At 46.8% G+C, this 20447-nt stretch overlaps 1 protein-coding gene and 1 long non-coding RNA gene across 3 annotated transcripts in view; one reads left to right on the top strand and one right to left on the bottom strand.

Moving 5' to 3' along the window:
- The window catches only part of PRKG1 (protein kinase cGMP-dependent 1), a 1325447-nt gene that overhangs the window by 29813 nt on the left and 1275187 nt on the right, over positions 1–20447 (top strand). The window lies entirely within an intron of this gene.
- On the bottom strand, positions 4631–16551 carry LOC141051246 (uncharacterized). The gene is made up of 2 exons (XR_012220601.1): positions 16123–16551; positions 4631–4923 (listed from the first exon to the last, which is right to left on the bottom strand). It is a non-coding gene; the product is annotated as an uncharacterized lncRNA (long non-coding RNA).

The following is a 20447-nucleotide window of genomic DNA, read 5'->3' on the forward strand; positions in this document are numbered from 1 at the left end:
AGAGTCGCACTCTGCGGGAAATCGTTAAGTATTTATTGACACTGAATTACATGTCACGTCGGGGATGTGAAAGAGAGTGTGTCAAATGGCTGACTACGGCCGTTTCACGCTACTCGAGCGCTTCCACGGGTTTTCGACCCGAAGAGTCTTGTCCGAAGAGTCAAGGCTAACCCAAGGACAACAAGGAAGGAGCTCCGGGAAGATCTCATGGCAGTGGGGACATTGGTTTCAGTCAATACCATAAGTAACGTACTCCACCGCAATGGTCTCCGTTCCAGACGAGCCCGTAAGGTACCTTTACTTTCAAAGCGTCATGTCAAGGCTCGTCTACAGTTTGCTCATGATCACTTGGAGGACTCTGAGACAGACTGGTTCAAGGTTCTCTGGTCTGATGAGACCAAGATCGAGATCTTTGGTGCCAACCACACATGTGACATTTGGAGACTGGATGGCACTGCATACGACCCCAAGAATACCATCCCTACAGTCAAGCATGGTGGTGGCAGCATCATGCTGTGGGGCTGTTTCTCAGCCAAGGGGCCTGGCCATCTGGTCCGCATCCATGGGAAGATGGATAGCACGGCCTACCTGGAGATTTTGGCCAAGAACCTCCGCTCCTCCATCAAGGATCTTAAGATGGGTCGTCATTTCATCTTCCAACAAGACAACGACCCAAAGCACACAGCCAAGAAAACCAAGGCCTGGTTCAAGAGACAAAAAATCAAGGTGTTGGAGTGGCCTAGTCAGTTTCCTGACCTTAACCCAATTGAAAACTTGTGGAAGGAGCTCAAGATTAAAGTCCACATGAGACACCCAAAGAACCTAGATAACTTGGAGAAGATCTGCATGGAGGAGTGGGCCAAGATAACTCCAGAGACCTGTGCCGGCCTGATCAGGTCTTATAAAAGACGATTATTAGCTGTAATTGCAAACAAGGGTTATTCCACAAAATATTAAACCTAGGGGTTGAATAATAATTGACCCACACTTGTATGTTTAAAATTTATTAAAATTTAACTGAGCAACATAACTTTTTGGTTTGTAAGATTTATGCATCTGTTAATAAATCCTGCTCTTGTGTGAAGTTTGAAGGCTCTAACTTATTTGCATCTTATCAAACCTGCTAAATCTGCAGGGGGTTGAATACTACTTGTAGGCACTGTATATATCGGCCACCGTGGCCACATAACCCTGCCATGCAAGATCCAATAGTTCCATAAAACATGCGATAAGGAAATAAAAATGCCTCTTATGAGTCACTGCACAAAATGTGCAATAATGTATCCCATACCACAACAGCCACATGTAACCATGAAAAGACTGCACAAATTAGAGCCACCAAAAACGGCGGCGAGGTCAAAAAAGGAAAGAAGAATCCTAGTGCAGCCAGTAATGTAAGTACAACAAACCATGCAGCTGCTGGAGGCAAGAGAATCACATGTGGAACAAGATGTGATAAAAAGCATGGGGGAAATCCATACCGGGGCATCAGTGCAAGGAGGGTAACAGTTGGGAGAACCCAACGCGTGTCGCCGTGCCCAGACGACTTCGTCAGGGGAAGTGGCAGTCACTGACACACTCCACAAGGAGGGTAAGCCACAAAAGACATTGCTAAAGAAGCTGGCTGTTCACAGTTATTAATGAACTCAGCCCAGGGTGGTTTTCCATTTGGATGCGATGCAAGCTCCCAGTCCTCCCTCTCCTGTTCACAGAGTGCTGTATCCAAGCATATTAATGGAATTTTGAGTGGAAGGAAAAAGTGTGGTAGAAAAAGGTGCACAAGCAACAGGAATAACTGCAGCATTGAAAGGATTGTTAAGAAAAGGCCATTCAATAATTTTGGGGAGATTCGCAAGGAGTGGACTGCTGCTGGAGTCATTGCTTCAAGAGCCACCACACACAGATGTATCCAGGACATGGGCTACAAGTGTCGCATTCATTGTGTCAAGCCACTCATGACCAATAGACAACGGCAGAAGCGTCGTACCTGGGCCAAGGAGAAAGAGAACTGGACTGTTGCTCAGTGGTCCAAGGTGTTGTTTTCAGATGAAAGTAAATTTTGCATTTCATTTGGAAATCAAGGTTCCAGAGTCTGGAGGAAGAGTGGAGAGGTCACAAACCAAGCTGCTGGAGGTCTAGTGTGAAGTTTCCACAATCAGTGATGGTTTGGGGAGCCATGTCATCTGCTGGTGTAGGTCCACTGTGTTTTATCAAGACCAAAGTATGCGCAGCTGTCTACCAGGAAATTTTAGAGCACTTGATGCTTCCCTCTGCCGACAAGCTTTTTGGAGATGGATATTTCATTCTCCAACAGGACTTGGGACCTGTCCACACTGCCAAAAGTACCAATATCTGTGCTTGATTGGCCAGCAAACTTGCCTGACCTTAACCTCTCATCTTCCTTTTGACAATACCCCATAGATTCTCTATGGGGTATTGTCAAGAGGAAGATAAGAGACACCAGACCCAACAATGCAGATGAGCTGAAGGCTGCTATCAAAGCAACCTGGGCTTCCATAACACCTCAGCAGTGCCACAGGCTGATCACCTCCATGCCACGACGCATTGATACAGTAATTGATGTAAAAGGAGCCCTGACCAAGTATCGAGTGCATTTACTGAACATACATTTCAGATTTTAAAATAATTTTTCAAGCTGGTGTTATAAAGTATTCTAATTTACTGAGATAATGACTTTTGGGTTTTCATCCGAAAGAATCAAGCAGATTATGCTGTCAGTGGGATCAGATTTTCTCAGATGTGAAGAGGAAAAAAAATAAATTCTCTATATGGGTTGAACTAGATGGACTTAAAGTCTTCCTTCAGCCTTAATAACTGTTACTATCTTCTCCATTCTGTTAGTCTGTGAAAATCGGACTGCACCCAGGAGTCATCCAAGTGCTGTCGGATGGTCTCCCAAGGACTCATTGACTTGCATGGCCGAGTGAGATCCAAATCATGCATGCTGTGATTTTTTTCTTTATACAGAATCTGGCCTAAGATTTTGTCTGTTTAACAGCCTGTGTGAACATGCTCCACACATACCAACTTATACGCCAGTTTATTTTTTTCAGTTATGCTTATGTAGGTGGTGGAGTCAGTTCTGACATCAAAATCTTGAAGTTGAAACTTGCCAGTGCTGGCACTATTTCTTTGAAACGAGCAATTGCATGTACATATGAAAATGAGTGGCATAATTAGTATTAATTATATTTAAAAATTATATTAATTACAGATATACCAATTTTTTGCTTTCAACTAACAGCTCACTTCACTATTAACATAGTACATTGCAAGGTGCTCTGCTCATTCTTTGATTAGGGTATGTTGAGTAACCATAGAGACAAAGAGGTCAGCATTGGAGCTGTAGGCTGGAAACGGTAGAGATTTTTATGTCAAGACTATTCCATAGTTGCTTAATTTTCATTTTTAGCTTTGTCTGACAAATAAGAATCTATGATGGTTTCGGCGATCCTTTGCACCATCTGCTTGCTAGAGTTAACTGGAAAAAATGAAAGTTGGTTTGAAAAAATGAAAGATATCGAATTCAACTGCAGCAAAGTGACAATTGAACGTTTCAGCTAAGAATGGGCAGGAAAAATTTTTGTATTTCTATAGGATGGCTCGCCAAAGGGGTTGTTTTTACGAATATATTCCAAGACAAATATTCTTCACCAGGAACACCGCTGCATTGTCCTGGAAAACCTTTTTCTATAGGCATCACTTTTTCTAAGACCCTCTATAATAGTAAAGGGAGCCTGTAATGTAAAATAACGCTATAAATCTGCAAATATAGGGTTATTCTAGAGCATTCTGACACCGTGCGAGGTCGGTACTGAGAGCCCTGCTGCCAGGAGCAAATGACTTTTATTCCCCTCGGCAGAGTTTGGTTTCCAGTCATATAGGCGATGCCAAGGTGCAAATAACCACGATCAAAGGAGCGCCAAGGAATGCTGAGATGTGCCTTTATTCCACAACGCGTTTCGACGGCCAGACGCCACCTGATGAAGATGGCATCTGGCCGTCAAAACGCGTTGTGGAATAAAGGTACATCTCAGCATTCCTTGGCGCTACTTTGACCGCCGTTATTTGCACCTTGTACAGTTTATCCCTCCTAGAGGGTTGATGGCTGGTGCTGCCTAGGATATATAGCTTCAACTAACAGCTCATTTCTGTGGCCCGGTCCTCAGCACTCCCCCCGAGGCCGCTCATCACATATATGCATATGGGTGATGCCAGCACGGTTGCAGTCACTGTCACTGCTCTGTGTATAGAGAGCAGCGGCTGTAACCGTGCCCCCAGCACTGACTGACAGCAGGCTTAACACTAGGGCCGGCTCTCAGTCAGTGCCAAAGGCCGGTTACAGCCGTCGCTCAGTATACTGAGTAGTGACTGAAACCATGCCGGCGCCACCATTATAACTGGAAGCTGAACGCTGATTAGGGGAATAAAGGTTATTTCCTCCCAGCAGCGAGGCTCTCAGTGTCAGTGCTGCACGGTGTCAGAATGCCACGACTGAGACACAAAATCAGAAATATTTCCAAATGTGTTGGATTTTATGTTGCTTGCCGCCTGTTGCACGCGAAACACTTGCCATAGAATTCAAGGCAAGTTACACGTAACACGCGACTTGTGTGTGACTTTCCTGCAACTTGGCTGTTTTATTTCTAACAAAATTTTGAATGCAATTCTGAGTTGTAATACGGACTGTAACTCAGGGTCAGTACAAGAATATTCTTATCTCTATGAGAGATTCAGCCTTTATTCCAAATGCAGTCATGGATGATGGCACAATTCGATTCTTCCTGTCAAAATGATGGATACCATGATGGAACCCAACCGACTCCGTTATAAGCCAATGAAGTCCATCAGGAACTGATTGTGTGCGTCGTGTGGCAGATTCGGCACCGTCATTTTCAGTTCCTATGACAGAGCAGAAAACTGTAAATGACAACTCAACCTAAGTAATGCAATGTAATTGATAAATTTATGTGTAGATTATCCCTATGTGTGAACATTAACATGACATTCAATCATTCTCTGTACTCATAGCTGTGGGGATGATGGTCGGTGCACCTCAATAAAGGGGGTTATTCAGTTCAAATGTTTCCAAATGTATTGGATTTTCTGTTGCTGGTTGCAAGTGCTATATACTTGAAAGAAAGTTGCATGCGACATGTGATTTGTGTGCGACATGACAGTTGCACAAATATTTTTGTTGCGAGACATTTCTGAAAATTGCTGTTGTGTGACAATTATTGGCATGTAGCCCAAACCATATATTTATTTACAGTGTGTGTAGCATGGAGTGTTTGTAACATACAGTGCGTGTAGCGTGGAGTGTGTGTGTAACATGCAGTGTGTATATAAAGTGTTTATAAAAGTTTTATAAAGTTTCCTACTTCACAACTTTCTCATGTCGGAAAGCTGCTTTCCCCGCCTTTCATTTTACACGAGAAGTTCTACAAGACTCCGAACATTACAGTAAATTGTGTTTATGAAATACCAGTAGATTATGTGGGAACCTTTATGGAATCCTGAGTTGTGCTGTGCAGTCTTCCAGCTGTTCCTGTGGCCCAGGGTTGTGTATTTCTTCTACCACTCACTGTTACCCTTTTGCCCTTGGAATGACTTTTCCTCGTGAGACAACAGACAGAGTGGAGGGTATTATTAACAATCTGCCCCCCAAGTGCCCTTCTTTTCTGTCTCTCCTGGTTATTCTCAGGCTTCTGGTTTAGCTGGGAGCCGCTCTGCGCTCCATCCCTTGGGAACAAAATCTTAGCTCTAGTTAGTGATATTTTATCCTTTTAAGGGAAATCGCTGGAGTTGGCTCTGGAGAGGGAGGCTGCGGAGAAATAGCAACACCCAGTAAAAGAAACAGAATTGTCACATTCATCTTCAGCCCAAACACATGACTGGAGCAGTTTCAGCACAGTGCAAACATTTTCATGTCATTTCCAAACTTTTGTAATTAACGACACTGCTGCAAATGTGGGAATCAGGATAACAGTGTGGGGGAGTGTGGAAATGACATGCTGAATTCTAAAGCAAACTTTCTGTTCCTTATCTAGGCCAAATGAAATTATTTCTGTGTTAGAAAACAAGTGAGGGGCACACACATTTTGCTGCCAACTTATCTCTCTTTTCTCTGTGGCTGTAAGCGTGTTGATAAATGGGTAGACATTACTAATTGTTTCCAATAGTTATTTTCAAATTAATCATTATTTCTCTCATCGCCATTTGCCAAAGCATTCTCATCCATGTTACTTTATATGAGCAACGTAATAATTATTAGAATTGCAAATACTTTTGATGACTGTAAGCTCCTTATGATCTGTGACCATGCCAAGTTATTTTTTTTGCCACCAAATGAATTATGAAAATATATTCTTCAAAGGCGCACAAAGAAGAGAGGATGTTACCATGACTAGCAGAAAGATGGTATTCATAGATAATTTCATTCCCTATAAGGTAGGTGGGTGGCAGGTTTAGGCTGGGGCTCCAGGGCGACTTTCACATGGATAATGAAAGCCGTCACGTCAGGGCGAAGTCACGTGGACAATGACAGTCATTGCTTCATTGCTACCGCATAGGGCAAATGAATGGGGTCACATTGTGATATGCAAGGTACTATGAGCTCAACAAAAAGTTATAATCATTTGGACTTAACAAGGATTGTCCATAACTCATATATGTATATCAATATCAGGTCAATGATACCTGGCATCCATAGTGAACCTGGAACTATGGCCAACAGAAGTTCACAATGTATGGAGCCAGAAAACCATAGAACTGTAGGCTGTATATGTCACAACTCTGTTGTCAGAATGCTCAGGGCCAGGAGATCCTACCCTGTCCCTAATGCTAAGCGCTCCCTAGCTATCCCTGCTCCCCTGATTACTTCTGATGGTGGAGATGCCGGGGCTATGTACCTTACTGAACTCCTGAGTCAGCCCTATATCTGTCCCCCTCCCCCACCCAGGAAAGTGGGGAATAATAGTGTATGTATATACACAAACCAGACTAACATGGGAGGACACACAGGGATAAAAGAAAATACCAAACATACAAATATGCACTCATAGACAAAGGAGAGGAACACCAGGGAGAAAATGAGGGAAACCCAAATAGGAGAGGACTTGCACACAGCCAAAACACCAAGCAGCAGTCACAGATCAAAACTCCAAATGCATCTAACAACAATCAACTCCTCCACACCAGGCAGTATGAGACTAACACTGGCAATTCAGATTGCCAGAGGTGAGTACCGTATTTTCCAGACTATAAGACACACTGGACCATAAGACGCAACTAGGTTTTAGAGGAGCAGATTAGGAAAAAACAAGCAAAAAGTGGTCAATTCTGTACTTAATGTCCCCTATCCTGGTAAATATGATTCCCTCATCCCCTTACTGATACACATGGCCCCTCATCCCTATCCTGGTATGCATGGCTCCCTCACCCATATCCTGGTATGCATGGCTCCTTCATCCCTGTCCTGGTATGCATGGCCCCCTTATCCCTATCCTGATATGCATGGCCCTCATTCCCATCCTGGTATGCATGCCTCCTCATCCTTAGCCTGGTATGCATGGCCCCCTCATCCCTATCCTAGTAGGAATGGTCCACCTCATCCTTTTCCTGGCAGGAATGATCGCCCTCATCCCTATACTGGTATGCAGGGTCCCCATCTTGTCCAAGTATGTATGACCCCATCCCTATCCTGGTATGCAGGGCCCCATCCTTAACCTGCTGTGCCTGGCCCCCCATCACAGTCCTGGTATGCATGATACCATCCTTATCCTAGTATGATTGGCCCCATCCCAGTCCTGGTATGCATTGCCCCATCCTTATCTTGGTATGATTTGCCACATCCCAATCCTGGTACGCATGGCCCCATCCTTATCCTGGTATGATTGGCCCCATTCCAGTCCTGGTTTGCATGGTCCTTGTTGTGAATTCTCTCTCTGGCTTCCCTCTGGCGATTACTGAAGATAGTGTAGTTGGTCAGATTGAGAGTTCTCTTTCTAGGCTCCCTCTGGTGATTACTGGAGGTAGTGGAGCTGATCTGATTGACAGAGGCTTGCCACCTGATAATGAGGAAGACGATTGGAGATCTGGGGTTTCTGATTGCTACTTAAGACAGCTGACTCCCTCTATCCCTGCTGGTGATTTTTTCTCCTGTTCCTCCTGAGGTCTGATGTCTCCTGCTCTTTCCCTGCAAGTTCAGCTAAGTGGTTCATTTGCTATTCTGTTTGCATTTGATCTGGTTTTGTTTATCTCTGCTTTGTGCGGGTCAGCTAGCTCCGGCTGGGGCTGTGCTGAATCACCGCCCATATGTTACTGCATGTGCCAGTTTGTTTTGTCCCCTTTTATATTGGTCTCTTTTTGCTTTGCTTTCAGAATATACCAGAGTGCTGATATAGTGGGGTGCGAAGTCGTACGACTTCAGAGTTTTTGTGCATGAGACGTGTTGGACTTTTTGCAGGGTTTTTTCAGGTGATTGCAGACAGTGTCTTTCCTTTCCTGTCCTGTCTAGTCAGTGTGGGCCCCATCGTTTGCTCAGTCTATTTTTCTGCCTGCGTTTGTGTTTTCATCTTGTCTCACCGACAATATATGTTTGGGGGCTATCTATTCCTTTGGGGTCTGCTCCAGGGCAGTTTAGATTTCCCCTTTCTTGCTTTAGGCTTAGTTAGCTCTTCGGCTGTGCCGAGGCGTCTAGGTTCATCGTATGTACTCTCCACGGCTACTGGTAGTTGTGTGGACAGGATCAGGGGTCTGCATCCGCTTAGTTACCAACCTCTCTAGTTTTCTGTGGCTTAGTCTGGCCTGCTATCCTCCTCGGTGACCCATTCATAACAGGTCCCATCCTTATCCAGGTATGACTGGCCCCATCCCAGTCCTGGTACGCATGGCCCCATCCTTTTCCTGGTATGATTGGCCCCATTCCAGTCCTGGTATGCATGGTCCCATCCTTATCCAGGTATGACTGGCCCCATCCCGGTCCTGTATTCTTGGTCCCATTCTTATCCTGGTATGATTGGCCCCATCCTGGGCCTGGTATGTATGGTCCCATCCTTATCCTGGTATGATTAGACCCATCCTGGTCCTGGTATGCATTGTCCCATCCTTATCCTGGTATAATTGGCCCCATCATGGTCTTGGTGTGCATGGCCCCAATGTTATTTTTGGATGATTGGCACAATCCTTATTCTGGGATGCATTGCCCCATCCTTATTCTGGTATGCATGGCCCCATCCTTATTCTGGTATGATTGGCTCCACCTCTATCCTGTTATGCATGGTCCCATCATAAAAGATTAAAAAAACAAACCATTACACTTACCTTCCTCCACTCCCTCGCAGCGTCCTGCTTCGGTGCCAGCAACTGCTTAATGCTTGAAAGCAGCGCATGGCAGGGATGTCATGCGTTGCTCACAAGCAGAGCACAGCTGCCAGAATACTCACCAGGACTGTTCATCGCAGAGAGCAGTGAGTATTTATTTCTCTTCAGTAGTGCACAGTGTCAGCCACCGGCTTCCTGCTGCTACCGGCGGTCACGTGTGCCGCTACTTAAGAGAAATGAATATTCTGAATATTGACCGCTGGTAGCAGCAGGAAGCTGGTGGCTGACACTGCGCGCTACTGAAGAACAAACAATATTGTATATATAGGAGAGAGGAGTGGCCAACACAGAACAGCTGAGATCATCCAATCAGGAACAGCTTAACCCCTGCACTGCTAACAGAAACCTGCACCATTTGATATGTAGAAGTGCTTCTAATTAGTGCAGCAGTACGTGAAATCAGACACTGTGATCTTCTGGCTCCTCTCTGTCACGGCAAACCTGCGACAGTATAGCTGTCATTATTGGTTACAGCAGCTGAGATCTATTCACATCCATGAGAGCTGAACTTCAGTACTCAAGATCGGCAACTACACTGTGTATCTAGAAGTGGTCTTCTAGCTCTGTACACTGACTCCTTGTATAAGCTGAGTGGTGGGTGTTCGGGCATTAAGCCCCCGTTACACACTGCGATATCGCTAGCAATATCGCTGTAAAGTCACCGATTTTGTGACGTTGCAGCGATATTGCTAGCGATATCGCTGCATGTGACACTTACCTCCGACCGGCTCCCCCGCTGGTTATCGCTGTTTGCGCGAGAAGCTCCTGGACCATTCCCCGTCGGCCACTTCCTGCTGGGCTTCCTGTGGCGCCGACGAGCGACGCGTGGAGCCGGGCGGGAGGACGCAGGATCGCCGCGTCTGACAGGTAAGTAGCGACCCCCATCCCCAGCGATGTCGCTAGTGAGATCTGCCTGTGTGGCAGCTCACTAGCGACGCACCAGCGATCCTGACCGCGTCATATCGCTGGTCGGGATCGCTGGTGCATCGCTAGGTGTAACGGTACCCTTAGACTCACATCAATCTGATCTTGATAACCTATCTTAAGCCCAGGTAATCAATATATTAATCCCAAGCACTATCCTAAGATTACAGAAGAAGACAAATGGATAATTGCACTTTCAATACAACCCTATGTGAGCCAAATACCTAAATGATTTGGTCTATGCCTCAAGCTTGATAGTTTGCTGAAGCATTGTGCCAAGTAAGAGAACTACTAAGAAATGTGTTTTCTTAAGATGTTAGATTATCTATAACGGTACAGGAAGAAATGCAAAATGTTCCCATTCTCAGGACTTTACTATTAGCCAGAGACTATGACTGATGTAAAAAATGGCTTTTTCCTCTGCAGCAATCAGCCCCTTTATGCGCTGTCAGAATTCTGTCCAACTTCGTGCCAAAAAGCTGTCTGATATACTTGACCAAATGATACGGCATGACCTAATGGAAACAAGTATGTTTTGCTAGAAGGAAGAATGGCTTTAAAGATGCCAAGAAGTGCCGATGTTGCATCAACATTTTGGGGCAATTTGCTTATCCAAAGTAAGTCGAATGATAGGTGGTGTAAAGTTAGACAAAAGTGTCTAAAAATGCACCAAAGGTATTAACCAGCATGAGATGTAAAAAAAAAATTGGTGTATTCCTAAAGGCTAAGTTCACACTTGCGTACCGGGGCTCTGCGGACTGCTGCATATTTCCTCCCTGAAGCTGTACCCACTTCCGCATTTCTTCCTTTTGGGTCCGCCTACTTCTGCATGTGTCCTGCGTACCTATCTTTAACATTGGGTACACAGGACATGCGGATGTTTTAAGATGTGTTCACGTGCGGTCGGCAGGCACGTCAAAACGACACATCCGCATACACCTGCATACATCCGGATGTCCTGCGTACCCAATGTTAAAGATAGGTACGCAGGACCCATGCAGAAGTAGGCGGACCTAAACGGAAGAAGTGCAGAAGTGGACGGAGCTTCAGGGAGGAATTAAGCAGCCATAACCATTGATACCTAAGCTACTACAATGCCCTACACATGGTGTAAGCAACATAGCTAATCAGAAGAACTATACTGTATTTTTAATTGGAAGTATTTGATAATATTAGACTTAGTTTGGATTTTGGAGATGGGAATATCCCTAAATTTCCTTGCCTCTTCTGACTGTTTCCGTTTGTTACACCATCACATACAGCAGCCTGTATTCTGCAGATGTACTCAGAAGAATTCAGGAAAAACAGAACAGCAAGAAGGTTACATAAAGCTCTTGTTCTACTTCTGTCGACTTTCTGATGGACTTCTCAGTTCCGTCCAACATTATATTTTTGTGCTGTGTTTCAGATTTCCCAGCGGGATACAATTCTGATCTAAAATGAGCTTTTAATTAGGGATTAGGAGCTGTCTCTCTGCTGCATTGCTTACTATTAATAACACCGTCTTGGCTTAATTCATTTACAAAATGATCAACCTCTCACCTGGAGCCGAGTGATAATAAAAATGAAAGACAGTGGAGCAACTTTAAAGAAAAAAATACCCAAAATGAAAAAAAAAAAAAGACATCTGGATTTAAAAGTTCAAGAGTAGTACGCTTGTATGGCAGCTTCTAATACAGTATTAACACACTTTCTAGTTATCTCCATCTCCTGTGGGATGCCGGGTGACAGACACCAATGGCAGCTATTACCGTGCCTTTAGGGAATGCCACCCAGCTTTCAGCAGACATTGAATGGCATAAAAATCTGCACGACATATAAATGAATCCATCCAGCACTACAATACCGAGGTATTCTACTATTCTACCCTAGAAACATTGCAGTATCCAAATATGAAATCATAATTGGCCTCCAATAGAAATATGTTAGGGCCACAGAGGATAACTTCTGTGCACCCTGGAGGTGGTTCAGAGCCGTGGTGTAGCGGTGTGCCCCATCTCTCCATCCCTTGTGCCAATCTTTGCCGCAGTTTTAGAAATGTACTCATTAATAAGGCTCATCAGGTAAAATTCACTGTAGTTGTGGGAACCCAGATAAGAAACAACCAAAATAAATGATAGATAATGCTATAAAAAGACACCGTGTTAAAGGGACTCTTACCGCTGACTGAGCCATGATCGGCATGAATCAGAGAACAGTTCTGTTATTGCACCCGGGCAGGGGTGGATTAAGGGTAGCCAGGGCCCGGGGCAGTTCAGACTCTGTGGGCCCCCCTCGTCACGTGACAGGGGTCACGAATCGTAGAGCCACACTCTACATAGAGAATAATGGGGCCACCAGCACCGACCTCCACCCGCAGAGCCACACTCTACATAGAGAATAATGGAGCCTCCAGCACCGACCTCCACCCGCAGAGCCACACTCCACATAGAGAATAATGGAGCCTCCAGCACCTACCTCCACCCGCAGAGCCGCACTCCACATAGAGAATAATGGGGCCTCCAGCACCCAGCACCGACCTCCACCCGCAGAGCCGCACTCCACATAGAGAATAATGGAGCCTCCAGCACCGACCTCCACCCGCAGAGCCGCACTCCACATAGAGAATAATGGAGCCTCCAGCACCGACCTCCACCTGCAGAGCCGCACTCCACATAGAGAATAATGGGGCCTCCAGCACCTACCTCCACCCGCAGAGCCGCACTCCACATAGAGAATAATGGGGCCTCCAGCACCTACCTCCACCCGCAGAGCCACACTCCACATAGAGAATAATGGAGCCTCCAGCACCTACCTCCACACGCAGAGCCGCACTCCACATAGAGAATAATGGGGCCTCCAGCACCGACCTCCACCCGCAGAGCCGCACTCCACATAGAGAATAATGGAGCCTCCAGCACCGACCTCCACCCGCAGAGCCGCACTCCACATAGAGAATAATGGAGCCTCCAGCACTTACCTCCACCCGCAGAGCCACACTCCACATAGAGAATAATGGGGCCTCCAGCACCGACCTCCACCCGCAGAGCCACACTCTACATAGAGAATAATGGAGCCTCCAGCACCGACCTCCACCCGCAGAGCCACACTCCACATAGAGAATAATGGAGCCTCCAGCACCTACCTCCACCCGCAGAGCCGCACTCCACATAGAGAATAATGGGGCCTCCAGCACCGACCTCCACCCGCAGAGCCGCACTCCACATAGAGAATAATGGAGCCTCCAGCACCGACCTCCACCCGCAGAGCCGCACTCCACATAGAGAATAATGGAGCCTCCAGCACTTACCTCCACCCGCAGAGCCACACTCCACATAGAGAATAATGGGGCCTCCACCCGCAGAGCCGCACTCCACATAGAGAATAATGGAGCCTCCAGCACCGACCTCCACCCGCAGAGCCACACTCCACATAGAGAATAATGGAGCCTCCAGCACCTACCTCCACCGGCAGAGCCGCACTCCACATAGAGAATAATGGGGCCTCCAGCACCGACCTCCACCCGCAGAGCCGCACTCCACATAGAGAATAATGGAGCCTCCAGCACCGACCTCCACCCGCAGAGCCACACTCCACATAGAGAATAATGGAGCCTCCAGCACCGACCTCCACCCGCAGAGCCACACTCCACATAGAGAATAATGGGGCCTCCAGCACCGACCTCCACCCGCAGAGCCGCACTCCACATAGAGAATAATGGAGCCTCCAGCACCGACCTCCATCCGCAGAGCCGCACTCCACATAGAGAATAATGGAGCCTCCAGCACCGACCTCCACCCGCAGAGCCACACTCCACATAGAGAATAATGGAGCCTCCAGCACCGACCTCCACCTGCAGAGCCGCACTCCACATAGAGAATAATGGGGCCTCCAGCACCTACCTCCACCCGCAGAGCCGCACTCCACATAGAGAATAATGGGGCCTCCAGCACCTACCTCCACCCGCAGAGCCACACTCCACATAGAGAATAATGGAGCCTCCAGCACCTACCTCCACCCGCAGAGCCGCACTCCACATAGAGAATAATGGGGCCTCCAGCACCGACCTCCACCCGCAGAGCCGCACTCCACATAGAGAATAATGGAGCCTCCAGCACCGACCTCCACCCGCAGAGCCGCACTCCACATAGAGAATAATGGAGCCTCCAGCACTTACCTCCACCCGCAGAGCCACACTCCACATAGAGAATAATGGGGCCTCCAGCACCGACCTCCACCCGCAGAGCCACACTCTACATAGAGAATAATGGAGCCTCCAGCACCGACCTCCACCCGCAGAGCCACACTCCACATAGAGAATAATGGAGCCTCCAGCACCTACCTCCACCCGCAGAGCCGCACTCCACATAGAGAATAATGGGGCCTCCAGCACCGACCTCCACCCGCAGAGCCGCACTCCACATAGAGAATAATGGAGCCTCCAGCACCGACCTCCACCCGCAGAGCCGCACTCCACATAGAGAATAATGGAGCCTCCAGCACTTACCTCCACCCGCAGAGCCACACTCCACATAGAGAATAATGGGGCCTCCACCCGCAGAGCCGCACTCCACATAGAGAATAATGGAGCCTCCAGCACCGACCTCCACCCGCAGAGCCACACTCCACATAGAGAATAATGGAGCCTCCAGCACCTACCTCCACCGGCAGAGCCGCACTCCACATAGAGAATAATGGGGCCTCCAGCACCGACCTCCACCCGCAGAGCCGCACTCCACATAGAGAATAATGGAGCCTCCAGCACCGACCTCCACCCGCAGAGCCACACTCCACATAGAGAATAATGGAGCCTCCAGCACCGACCTCCACCCGCAGAGCCACACTCCACATAGAGAATAATGGGGCCTCCAGCACCGACCTCCACCCGCAGAGCCGCACTCCACATAGAGAATAATGGAGCCTCCAGCACCGACCTCCATCCGCAGAGCCGCACTCCACATAGAGAATAATGGAGCCTCCGGCACCGACCTCCACCCGCAGAGCCACACTCCACATAGAGAATAATGGGGCCTCCAGCACCGACCTCCACCCGCAGAGCCGCACTCCACATAGAGAATAATGGAGCCTCCAGCACCGACCTCCATCCGCAGAGCCGCACTCCACATAGAGAATAATGGGGCCTCCAGCACCGACCTCCACCCGCAGAGCCACACTCCACATAGAGAATAATGGGGCCTCCAGCACCGACCTCCACCCGCAGAGCCGCACTCCACATAGAGAATAATGGGGCCTCCAGCACCTACCTCCACCCGCAGAGCCGCACTCCACATAGAGAATAATGGAGCCTCCAGCACCTACCTCCACCCGCAGAGCCGCACTCCACATAGAGAATAATGGAGCCTCCAGCACCGACCTCCACCCGCAGAGCCGCACTCCACATAGAGAATAATGGAGCCTCCAGCACCGACCTCCATCCGCAGAGCCGCACTCCACATAGAGAATAATGGGGCCTCCAGCACCGACCTCCACCCGCAGAGCCGCACTCCACATAGAGAATAATGGAGCCTCCAGCACCGACCTCCACCCGCAGAGCCGCACTCCACATAGAGAATAATGGGGCCTCCAGCACCTACCTCCACCCGCAGAGCCGCACTCCACATAGAGAATAATGGGGCCTCCAGCACCTACCTCCACCCGCAGAGCCGCACTCCACATAGAGAATAATGGAGCCTCCAGCACCGACCTCCACCCGCAGAGCCGCACTCCACATAGAGAATAATGGAGCCTCCAGCACCGACCTCCACCCGCAGAGCCGCACTCCACATAGAGAATAATGGGGCCTCCAGCACCTACCTCCACCCGCAGAGCCGCACTCCACATACATGGCTGCTCTCAGTGCTGTGCGCACAGGACCTGTGATGAGGTCACAGGAGGGGAGGAGACAGGGGTCACATGATCGGGGGCCCTGACACCTTACCTCCTGTGATCTCATCACAAGCCTTTGCACGCTACCAGCAGCATCAGCGTTCACGCTACTTGTAGATGCTGCTGGTAGCAGAGCACATAATGCTGCCCCCACGGTCACTCACTTTTAGGTGGGGAGAAGATGGAGTGCCATTGCAGCAGCCAGCAGGAATGTGGTGGGGGCCCCCTTAGAAGCTCTTGTGGTGGGGGCCCCGGGGCTGAAGCCCCGCCTGCCCTGCCTATAATCCGGCCCTGCGCGGTGGCGGATTATAATGGGGCAATTTACTGGCCTGGGCTGTGGGCCCCTTAACCCCACTGGGCCCGGGGCAACTGCCCAAATTGACCTCATTATAATCCGCCACTGCACCCGGGTATGTTTCACTCTGAAATGCAACGTTTCGAAGAATATATGCTTTGAGTTATCAGGTGGGGTTCATGTGACTAGGATGACTAGTGGAAGAGGCAGGTCCTTGCCCCGCTTTCCTTGACACACAGGTTTCACTCTATATATACACAAAGGGAGAGAACTGTTAGGCCGGGGTCACACTAACCGACGCAAAATACGGTCCGTATTTTACATGCGTAAGGCTGGTTTCACATTTGCGCTTTTTTGCGCATGTGGTTTTTTCCCTATATTTAACATGGGTGCGCATTGTTATGCGTTTGTACGCGTTTGTATGCGCATGCGTTTTTTGTAGTGTGCGCCCAGGCACACAAAATGCAACCTGTTGCATTTTTGGTGCATCCGACCTGTCTCATAAAAACGCATGCGCACGCAATGCGCACGGAATTCACCCAAAAACACATTAAAGTCTATGGGAACGGTGACATGCGCATTGTCATGGGCATGTCAGCGTTTAAAAACGCATGCTTTTTTTGTAAAAACCATGCGCAAAAAAACAAGAAAACGCATTAAAAACGCATGATGCATTTTTAATGCGTGTTTGCACTGCGCACGCAGCGCAGCGCAAAAATTCGCAAGTGTGAAAGTAGCCTAATACGGAAAAATGTCCCCTAAATAGTGCTCCGTATGTCATCTGTAAGCAAAGTGTGGTCGCATATTTTGCGCATGTAACCATTCGTACCTAATCCGTATGGCAACTGTATGCCGAGATTTTCTCGCAGGCTTGCAAAATGGACATTTAATGGAGCCCTATGAAAGGTTTTCAAACACAAACGAAAGAATAGATATATACACATGTCATTGAGACACACATATATATATATTTATATTTCATAGAGTTCTTCATAGCAGAATAGCTGCTAATTCAATTGCCGAATTCTGTAAAATCATTCCCCAACCCAACATAAAATGACACATGGTTTACCTACAGTAAACCATTTCATGTCATGTTTTTTTATGTCTTTCACTAGTAATTTTATGAGGGTTTGTGTGTAAAATTTGGGGGTGTAGGTGTTAATTTAAGGGGTTAATTCGTTGTAAAAAATTGCGTCGGCTCACGCGGTAATTTGTCAACCACAGAGATAAAGCAGGTGAGTGAGGGCAGATTTTAATAGCCATGAGAGGGACCATTGTTTTCTGCCCCCCCCCGGCTACAAAAATCTGCCCCCAGACACCCCAGAAATAGCGCATCTATAAGATATGCCATTTCTGGCACTTATCCTCCTATTCCCATTGCCCTGTAGTGGTGGCTAATAGGTTAATATAACAAAGGGTTAATGTCACTATTCGATTGTAAGGTGAAATTAAGCCGATTAATAATGGAGAGGTGTCAATAAGACACGATCCATTATTAACCCTATACTATGAAAGGGTTAAAAACCACACACAGACATTAATTAAAAAGTATTTTAATGAAATAAAGACACTAAGTTTTTGACAAATTTTTATTAGTCTGGAAATCCCAAAAAACCATGACCTGCAAAATAAATAACATAAAAAATCAACAATATCCTTACCTCTCCGCCGTTCAGTCATGTCCCACGCTGCAATCCATCAAAAGGGGTTAAATATTTTACAATGAGGACTGGTGCTAATGCGACCAGCCCCACTGTAATCTACTACAAAATGAATTAATTCAGCTCTGCGCAGCCTCTGGCTGCCTGAAGATAAACTAATTACTGTGGGAAAGTTTCTGACTTTATTCCCACGCTCATTAGTTCACCTCAGGTCAGTCAGGGGACTTCCCGCAGCCTCAGTGACGTCAGCGGGACTCCCTGGCTGACCTGAGGATGAACTAATGAGCGTGGGAAAAAAGACAGAACCTTTCCCATGGTAATTAGTTAATCTCCAGGCAGCCAGTGAGGCTGTGCAGAGCTGAATTAATTAATTCTGATGTAGTTTACAATGAAGCTGGTCGCATTAGCACCGGTCCTCATAGTAAACTATTTAACCCCTTCTGATGGATTGCAGCGTGGGACATGACTGAACGGCGGAGAGGTAAGGATATTATTGATTTTTATGTTATTTATTTTGCAGGTCATGGTTTTTTGGGATTGCCAGAGTAATAAAAATTTGTCAAAAACTTGGTGACTTAATTTCATTAAAATACTTTTTAATTAATGTCTGTGTGTGGCTTTTAACCCTTTCATAGTTAGGGTTAATAATGGATTCGTGTCTTATTGACACCTCTCCATTATTAATCGGCTTAATGTCACCTTACAATCGAATGGTGACATTAACCCTTTGTTATATTAACCCATTAGCCACAGCTACAGGGCAATGGGAATAGAGAGGATAAGTGCCAGAATTAGCACATCTTATAGATGCGCCATTTCTGGGGTGTCTGGGGGGCAGATTTTTGTAGCCGGGGGGGGCAAAAACAATGGTCCCTCTCATGGCTATTAAAATCTGCCCCCACTCACCTGCTTTACCTCTGTGGCTGACAAATTACAGCGGGAGCCGACGCAATTTTTTACAACAAATTAACCCCTTAAATAAACACACCTCCCAAATTTTACACACAAACCCTCATCTAATTACTAATGAAAGACATATAAAAATACATGAAATGAAATGGTTTACTGTATGTAAACCAAGTGTCATTTCGTGTCAGGTTTTGGAATGATTTTACAGAATTCGGCAATTGAATTAGTGGCTATTCTGCTATGAAGAATTCTATGAAATATAAATATATATATATATATGTGTGTGTCTCAATGACATGTGTATATATATATATATATGTATTGTATGTGTATATATCTAAACTTTTGTTTCTTTATTAAACATGTCAGTGTGATTTTACTGTATCTCACACTGAATTGCCGGCTTTTCTAAAGGACACCGGTGCGTATTTCTCGCAAGTCACACATCTGGTCAATGTGTAGTGCGCTGTTTTTACGCACCCAAAGACTTGCATTGGCGTACTATGGCCGTAATACGCTGAAAATCGCAGCATGCTGTGATTGGCACGGACCGTAGAATATGGCCGAGAAATATACGGCTGATGGGAGCTGCCCCATAGAGAATCATTTGTCCGTGTGCAATGCGTGGTTTTTACACCTCTCACTCGTCCATATTTCACTCTAGTGTGACCCCGGCCTAAGGGTAAGTTCACACAGGACTTTTTTGCTGCTTTTTTTCTGCAGCAAAACCTGATCTTCTTGGCAGGAAAGAAGTTGCGGCAAAAACTCTGGTTTAGGTGATTTTTTATGAGCTTTTGGTGTGTTTTTTTGTCTCTTTGTCCATGCTAAAGTCCATGACTTTTCTGCAGCAAAAACGCTGCAAATAATGACACCTGCGTTTTCGCAGCGTTTTTTCAGCACCCATTCAAGTAAGTGGGTGAAAACCGCTGAAGAAACGCTGAAAGAAGTGACAAGCTCTATGTCCACAAAATGCAACAAAGCACAAAATCCTGATCACACAAAAAACCAATGTGTGTGCGCGAGATTTCCGAAATCTCATAGGCTTTGCTGGTAATGGAAAAGGCAGCGGAAAATTAGCTTAAAAAAACCATGAAAAAAAAAAATGCAGCAAAAAAGTCTTGTGTGAACCTCCCCTTAGGCTATGAGAGTTGGGTGGGAAGAAATCACTGGAGTCCCGCCTCTTGGACTAATTGGACATATTTCATGGTCCTCGACCTCCTTCACAAAACGTGCTGCCGTACCGCGGGCCTGAGGTAATCACCCTCCATCCATGCTCCTTGCCCTGTATTCCTTTTACTAATTCACTTACTGCCTTATTTTGGAACTATTTTACACGCAGGTGGATTTTTTTACTTGCCATTATAGGCATATATGTGAACCTTTAT

Source organism: Dendrobates tinctorius, unplaced genomic scaffold (assembly GCF_039654945.1).
Source record: "Dendrobates tinctorius isolate UK_male_01 unplaced genomic scaffold, ASM3965494v1 ptg000156l, whole genome shotgun sequence".
In the NCBI taxonomy this organism is placed as follows: Eukaryota; Metazoa; Chordata; class Amphibia; order Anura; family Dendrobatidae; genus Dendrobates; species Dendrobates tinctorius.